The sequence below is a fragment of the Dipodomys spectabilis genome, unplaced genomic scaffold, assembly GCF_019054845.1.
Source record: "Dipodomys spectabilis isolate Male_0828 unplaced genomic scaffold, ASM1905484v1 ptg000355l, whole genome shotgun sequence".
NCBI lineage: Eukaryota > Metazoa > Chordata > Mammalia > Rodentia > Heteromyidae > Dipodomys > Dipodomys spectabilis.
This window is the reverse complement of record NW_024871032.1, coordinates 483,243-492,103: the sequence shown is the minus strand read 5'-3', so window position 1 is coordinate 492,103 and position 8,861 is coordinate 483,243. Positions and strand designations below refer to the sequence as shown.

Genomic DNA, 8,861 nt, shown 5'->3' with positions numbered 1-8,861 from the left:
AAGGCTGGCCTTGGGCCACGAGCTCCTATCTCTGTCTCCAAAATACCTGGGATTACAGGCATGTTCCAAAATGCCCAGCTCCAGAGAGCTTTTTTACACAGAAGAGTGACATGGTAGAAGAAAAGGATTTATGCTTATTATCAATTTAAAACAAACCTCCAAATGTGTTTAGTGATAAAATCCTGTTCTTTCATTTTCTTTGAGTCTCTTGTACTTTTTTCTCCCAAGAAGAAATGTTAAAAGGGAAGAAACAATCCACTTGCCCTTCTATTTCCAAGCACATATTTTTCTGACCAGCCTGATCCAGCAACACAAGACAAAACATTTTGCCTTTAAGAGATGGTCTCAGTGAGTCTTGAAAAAGTTAGCCATTGAAGAGATGCTGGAGGTAGGAAAAAAGAACAAACTCATGCCTTCTGCAAAATGCTAGTGGCCACTTAGTGTATCTATCACTTTCTCTTCACAACTCTGGACCTTCATTTCCCTGTGTGCCCTCTCTTTTTTTTTTTGGGGGGTCCGGTCGTGGGGCCTGAACTCTGGGCCTGGGCACTGTCCCTCTGCTCTTCAGCTCAAGGCTAGAGCTCTACCACTTGAGCTACAGTGCCACTTCCGGCTTTTTTCTTTTTGCTTATGTGGTGCTGAGGAATCGAACCCAGGGCCTCGAGCATGCAAGGCAAGCGCTCTACCGCTGAGCCACCTTCCCAGCCCGACTGTGTGTCCTCATTTATCTGTCAGTGGATAGCAGAAATAGCATGGGGAAAATAAAAATTGCTCCCGGATTCAAAAATCTATTAGAAAAGTTGAGTTAAAACTTTCACTATCATGCTAGCTTAGCTTCTAATAAAGTTGTGCTCTCCCTTTTACTAGTTTACTGTGGTAAAGCTAACAATATGGCATCTTCTCGTTTTAACATGGTTCTATCTGTCCCAATTGGAATGTCTAATTCCAAGAAGGCATGAGTTAGATTCTCAAACGAGAGTAAGACTGAACAGAAGTGGACAGCATATTCCATACTGCATTAAGAAATACAAAGGCATTCACAAAGGCCTTGCTTGATTCAGGGGAACACATCGCAATTGGAAATCCCCAAGACAAGAAATCTTTACAATGCTGATGCAATTTTATTTTTCCATTTTCTGAATTTAAGTTTCAGTACTGAAAAGTGGATTGCACATGTTCCAGTAATGAAACTAGGTTTTAAGAATAAGGTCTGAGGATGACTTACACAGTCAAGTCAGATATGGCAATGGAAATTGCTACTCAAGAGTCCAGTTATCTCAAGAAACTTCTGAAGCTAATATTAAAAATGAATACTTTTTTTCTAAATTAAAGCAGAAGAAATGAGGCTGTAATTTGTCATTTCCACCTTGCATATGGAATTTCAAATGGGACATATGGACTTTTTTCTTATCTGTATTTTAAGGTAAACATGGTTCTTATTTTCTTTTTTCTTTTCTACAAACTATCTCCCCCCACCCTGCCCTACCCCCACCCTTACACCCATTATCCAGTATACTGAATGGGAATTGTAACTCTTTCAGAATACAGCTAATTGATTTACAGTACTCTAAAAACAACCCTGAAAACTGATAATCTCATTCATTTACTGTAACTTCAGTGCTGTTATCGACAGAAAAGAAAAAGTTACCTTAAGGTTTAAGGGAAAGTAACTTATTAAATTGTGAATGCAGCATTTTTTACTCTCCCATCCATTGGAAACTAGCAAAATGTATTCTGAATCAACAATACAAACTTTCTAACGTTAGCAAACGTTTCTACTCTCCTGACATAAAGTTAGAATAATATTCATAAACAGAATATCTAGGGGAGCCTGAGAAACCATGATCCACATCACACAAAGATCCTATGCATTTCATGATCAAAAAGTGCTTTATCTTTGAGAAATATGTCAGGGATAAAATGGAAATATACAATGCAAAAAACACTTGACACTTTTTCACAATTGTGGAAAAGGAGCAAAAAGGTCTGCTCTCTGAACAGGCCTTACTTATGCACAAGACTTTTAAGGTGTCCTAAATTAATATTGATTTAAAGAATTCATAATAGTGGGGATTTCACTCCACTATATTTAAAAAATAAACAGATTGGACATCAAAGCTGTCAACTTTGTTATTCATCAGAGCAATTCTGATACTTAGAAAACTCAATTGAATTAGCTCCAGGATCAAAACATTAACTTTCCCCAATCAAAAAGGATACAATCAAAAACATACCTAGAGTGTTATAGAACAACTCTCAGCAAACAAGTCATTTTCATATATGCAAAAAGTCACTTCTTTCCTCTCCCTTCTCACTGATCAAGGCCACACGATTTTCAAATGAATATCTACTGAGAGATCAGTTGTGCATTGGACAAAGTACATAATTGGGTTAAAAATGAAAACAAAATTTTCAGTGAAGAATACTTATGTGCATGGCTTACACACTCCAGCTTCTTAATTTTATCCACCTCAAGAGCAAGGTAGATGCACAGTCACCTTGTGTAGATTACATTCTACTTCCCTGTAAAGCCAGTCAAGGTCATATTTAAGCATCTTCAGCAACAACAGTGCCTGAAGTGTGCAGCCATTTACAGACCACTCAATATGAGGGCATTATTATAACCAGCCTCTTTTGCCCACAACCCTGCATTTTCAGATAAGACAAGATAATTGTTTTGTTTTGAGAAAACCGAAGCTTGAATCTCTTAAAAGGCCTGCAATTTACTGCAAAGTGACCCAGAGGTAACAAAGGAAGCAGGAGGTTAATGGCTGCCTGCACCAAAAGTCTCTCAATCATTCTGTAGTAAATAATTATGGAAAGTGACATGACAAGTAGCCATGTGTGTACCACAGCTACAGCCAGTTATACCACCTATATGCCTCCAACAGTTCCATAGGGTATTTGGGGGTTTTTGGTTTACTTTTCAGTTTGATTTTTGGTGCTATACAGACTGACATTTTGTTTGGTGCAGCATATGCACTGAAAGATCTGCTCACCAGATTTACCATTTCACTTGCTGAAATGATGAGAAGGGACAATAGAAACCTAAAGAGTTACATCTCTTCACAGAGACCGACTCTTTTGACTGTTTGAAAAAAAAAGGCTTATCTCTGTAGCTAGTTTGAAATAAAACTCAATTTTTTGAAAAGGAGTCTTAGTTCCCTACTTCTAAGGAATTTAACTATTTTCATTAGCTGGGATGTTTGCCAAATTTTAAAAACAACTTCTAAAGCGTTTGTAGTAAGCAGCTAAAAACAAAACAAAAAAGTTAGTTGCTTCCCAGAGTTTGTATAATGCCATTATCTAACTGGAACAAAGACTATTTCCTTTAATAAGCTAGTATTAATGAATGAATCTCCATGCTCTGCAGATTTCTATTGTGCCTAGTCACAGGAATGAGGATCAGTGAAATGCTACAATTAATCTACATCCTTCTGCAATCTTCCTACAGTGGAAGAGAGGCGATTAAACACCCCTGCAGGAAAAATAAGCCTCAGAGATTGGTTTAAGACTTAAAAACCCACCACTAGGACATTCACACTTAATCTTACACAGGCAGGTCAAAATTTTAATATAAATTACTTTTGCCAACACCTAGCTTACGCATTCTTTGCTCCTTTTTTGGAGGATTCTCAAATTGATATCTAAAGACTTACATATGATATATAACTGTTATATGGTCTAATGACTAAGAAAATTTCTCTGGTAACCAAAGCTGATGCCATATATGGTAGTGTTCTTGGCATATACTCTGTATGCCTCAGACCACTTCCACATTCTTTCTATTCAGCTAATTATAGCTGAGTAGCCACTGGTAAAGGATTGTGAAGACCCTGTCATTTCTACAGAATAGAAAAGCAAGGCTAGTTACTGCAATTCAGCCAAATAAAAAGAAAAGAAAACAGATTAATAAACCACTCCCTTGAAAAGGAGAGGTACTGCACCTTTGCAAAATTGAACTGGCTCACTGCAGCTGAGCAACAGAATCACCACTGAAGCAAGAAAATAAGTTGGTCTATACAGGAATTGTACATGATTTGAAAATGCAAAAGTTACAGCGATCAACTAATAGCTGCAACCTTAATTTCCATTGCTACCTCAGAGTTGAAACTTAAACAGTTTTTGCAAGCCTAATGCTAGCTTCTCATCTCCTTTACTAAAACTAGGAATTTGTTCTCCGCAGCAAAGAAACAAAACACTCAAAACACATAGGTAAATACAGCAGGACATTATTGAAAACAGCTGCCTTGTGGTACAAAATACAGTACAAGTATACGGATGTCATTAAAACATCAAAAATACTATTGCTCCCATACAATTTAGGAAACATTCTTGGCAACCGAGAAAAATTGAAAAGAAAAGCTTTAAAAAACGTTTAAAAATTCTACTATGAATGATGTGAGTAGAGAAATAGTCTGAAAAGGGCACCAATGTTTGTGGCTCTTCTATTTCTTTGAACCTAAGATCAACATTATTTTGAGTCATAGTCTAGTTTTTTTTTTAAAAGCCTAATTTTATATACACAAGTATCTCCCTCTCAGCCACAAATACATGAAAATGACCTTTTTGTATATTACTTATTTCCCAATAAATACAAAAAGATTGTATAGATTGAATACCAAAATAAGATAATAAAAAGGATACGCAATAAATTAAAAAGGCAGCTCAAATAAAGGACAGGCATGCAGTTAAAAAAAATACTAAGATTGTGGAGATGGGGTTACTTGCCTCCTGGTTGAGAAGGTGTCACACAAAGAATACCTGAAAACTTTGGAAAGAACATTAGCTCCCATTCAATTCAAAGTTTCCTAGGCCTGTGACATTTCTAGAAATACCTTTTGATGGGGTGGGATTAACTTGATTAACAAAAATCATTTCTACTGAAAATCCATTTAAAATATAGAAGAGGCGATCCATGAAAACCCCAACTTTTATTCTTGAAAGACAGCTGGATAAACTGGCCAATGCCAGTATGTTGCAATTTCAAGATGGTATAAAAATGCTTCCAGGATATAGTCAGCATATTCACGTTCACATCAGTTCCATTCACAGATGGATTTCAGCTTCCACCGGGTGCACTGCTTGAATCATTCATCCATCATTTGCCAACTTTGATTGTGAGGTACTAATAAGATGGATCAAGTTCTTAAAAATTTGTTTTAAAGAAGAAATGATGCTGGAATTCTGAACCTGAGGATCTTTAGTATTTGAACAAATCCAGAGATTAAACTGAAGGTGAATTAAGACTTCAGTTTTAGTTATTTCCAACTTCTCTGTGAGGATGCATATTCCATTAAAGCTCAGGCTTGTAGCCATACTGTTCCTTTTGCAGAAAATCATCAAGTTTTACAGTTAAAAATGCAGCCAACCAGTGGCTGTAACAGCCAAATTAGCCACAATTCACTGGCTCATATAGTAGAGCCATGGGATCTGGCTCTCATTCACACCAATGCCACTTCTTGGTAATGACCTCCACCTTTAGAGATCAAGGGAAGAACTTTAGTGAGCAGCAACCCATCCACTCAACGAGTTTGCCTTGTGCTTTATGCCTGACTTATTGTGCCTACCTCAGCAACCCCCAATGTAAAACTGCTTTTATTTTTTGAAAAAAAAAATTCCTTTTGCCCAACTTTTAAACTATTTTAGTAATGAATTCTCTAGTTCAAGCATTGGCTTTTGAATTTTCACATCCTGGAAAACAATTCTGCAAAGAAAAGACATGGGGCCAGATTCCATGCAAAACCATTAAAAAACAATCCAATTTGTTTTGATTTGCTGATGGCTTCTTGAATTCTTTTTTGCCTTGTCCATGATTGTGTAAAGTTGCATTCCTTTTCATAAACCTGGACTCTCAGGACTGGGTAACTGCAAAGGTCTCTCTGTCTCAAGAATTTCTGTGCAGATCTCGATCCAAAAGGCTGATTACAATGAAGGTGAAGGATAGACACTGCAACGGCGGCTAGGCCTGGAGAGATACTTTAGATTTACCCAGGTACAACACAAATTCAACTGTTATACACAGATGGATCTGGGTAAGTCAGATGTGTTTAGGGGCCCAGACTCGAAATCTATCCCCTTCAGGATTATCTAGATGAGCTTAGGAACCTCGGGTGGGAAATAGAAGCTGAGACTCTTGCAGGTGAGGAGATGCTGTTGTCCTCTCTTTGCAGGTTGCTGTCAATTTCTGGAACTTTACTGCTTTACTCAATGTTCAAGACTGTTGTCTTATGGTTATTTCTCTTAACTATATTATTTTTCTTTAATTTTGTTGGTTTTTTTTTTTTCTCCCTTGGTGGCCTCCCGGGCTCCCTCTCCACTAGCTCACAGGGGAATGAGCAAGAATGGGAACTAGCCAGTGGGATGGGGGATGGGGGGCGCGGGTAACAGGGTGGGGGAGGCCAGGGGGGAAAGCTGCCATTTCAATCCTCATCTACCTCTACGCCTTAGGACTCCTCACCCTCCCCCCCAGCACGACACTCATAAAGCTTATCCCTCTGCTGCTCCTGGATTTCTTTCATCTCATCCGCATACCAGCAGAAGACGCCACCAAACTTGCTCCAGGCCTTGAAGGGCACGGTGATGGCATTGCGGTAGGACGGCTTCACCTCACTTACACGTAGAAAAACTCGGTACTTGTTGCAGCCCACATCGAAGAAGAAACGTTTGGAGTCCACAGTAATAGAGGTGCCCTCCGGGAGTTCCCCGCACAGCCCCCCAACCCCCCGGGGCTGCCGGCACCACCTCTTGGGCCTCCGGCCAGCTCGTCTTCTTCGCCTCCCTAGTCGTCGATGAGCTTGGTGAGCATGTCGGAATTCGATGAGACCTTGCGCAGGCAGCACGATGGTCTGGCCGCTCTGGAGGCCACCAGTCCCGGGGCCTGCGCCAAAGCCGCCGCCGCCGCCGCGGTTGAGGGTCTGGCGGATGCGCAGGAAGCGGCCGCGCTGGTTCTCCTTGAGATCCAGGTAGTATTTGCAGTTCTCGCGCACCAGGAACTCGCTCTTTTTTTTTTAATTTAATTTTATTTTATTTGAGAACATACTGTACAGAGGGGTTACAATTACATGGGCAGGATAATGCATACATTTCTTACCAAGCATTGCAGCCTCCTCCTTTGTTTACCCTTCACCTCCCTTCCCAACCTCCCCCGTCCCCCCCGCCCAATCCTTCCCCCTCCACACACTGACATTGTAAAGCTCGTTTTTGACATGACATTTTGTACTTCTCATGGTTGCAACAGGTCCACCTGAATCCTTAAACGACTTGTTTGTCCCCATCTCCTCCACAACTTATACTGACATCAAATATAGTGAAAGCGGGGGTTACACTGTGCGGGAGGGACATACAAAGCAACAAAGAAATAATCTTATAAATGCGTTAGAAACACATGCATGAAAGAAAAAAAACATTAAAATACATATTTAAGGGTTCGTTTTCCTAACATCACATTATCTGACCTTTTCCGCTTGACTCATAGATGTACTAGATATTGCAAATAAGGGAAACCATGGGACCTATGTTTCTTTGGGCCTGGCTTACTTCACTTAATATAATTTTCTCCAAGCCTTTCCATTTCCTAACAAATGGGGAAATGTCATTCTTTCTGATGGAGGCATAGAATTCCATTGTGTATATATACCACATTTTCTTGATCCATTCATCTACTGAGGGGCATCTGGGTTGGTTCCATATCTTAGCTATGGTAAATAATGCTGCAATAAACATAGTTGTGCTGGTAGCTTTAGTGTGGTCTTGTTTATAAACATTTGGGTAAATGCCCAAAAGTGGGATTGCTGGGTCATAGGGGAGTTCTATGTGAAGTCTTTTGAGGAACCTCCATACTGCTTTCCAAAGTGGTTGAACTGAGGAGTGCCGGGCCCGCCGCCCTCCTCTGTGCCCACTGCCAGCTGCTCAGGACTGCTGGGGCCCAGCTGCCCATAGTGCTGGATGAAGTCGAGCAGCCAGTCGCGGAACTTGGCTGCCACCAAAATGGACAGCGCGAGGCGGCTCTTGGAGCCGCCCGCGCCCACCTCGGCGATCTTCAGGAAGCGGCCCTTGGCGTTCTGCTTCACGTCCAGGTAGAAGCGCTTGTTCTGGATGTCCAGCCGCTTCGAGGCCAGCTCCTGCGTCTCCTGCTCGCCGCCACCATGGGGTGCGGGCTGGAAGCCTCCCTGCCAGCTGCCGCCGCCGCCACTGCCGCCGCGCTCGCTGCCGCTGTCGCTGTCCACCATCTTCTCTGCTGCCGCCTCGCCGCCGCCCGCTGTGCTCGCGCCCCCACCCTCTGCCCTGCGGCTGGCGCTCCTGGGCCCCCCAGCCTTGTCCGCCTGCTCCTCACGCGCTCCCGCCGCTCATCGCCAGCCGCCGCTGCCATCCCCATCCCCCAAGGAGAATTCTTGTGTGCTGGGCCAGTGGCTGTTGCTGAGCTGGGGTACTGTACCCAAGTGGGCTTCCAGGTGCTGGCCAATGGTGGCAAGGAGACTGTGGCCTGTCATCATAGGGCACCACCACCATTGGGTGGCCACATTCCAGGCTGCCTTTGCTGACCGTGATGACCGAAAGGCCGCCATACTTGCTGCCAGTGGTGAATAAGCCCATTTTATAGAGAGGAATTACTATTCTTAAGTGCGAAGACTGGCATTGGTTGAAGGTCACTCGGCTGGAATGTATGGATTTGTACTCTGCTCATGCGACTTTAAATTGAGTCTCAGACTTGAGCACCATCCACTGCAGGGCTGGTTGGAGCAACAGCTGGACGGGTTCCTCCCTCAGGATCTCTTACTCAGTGTGTGTCTGTAAAACCCACTCTTACCTTTCACCTTCTACCTTGGGTAGCCTACATCAGGGTCTTTGGTTGAGTGCCA

General features: G+C 42.1%; 1 pseudogene; it reads right to left on the bottom strand.

The window, feature by feature from the left end:
• Positions 1-6,422: 6,422 nt before the first annotated feature.
• Positions 6,423-8,231, bottom strand: LOC122095511 (annotated as a pseudogene).
• Positions 8,232-8,861: the final 630 nt, after the last annotated feature.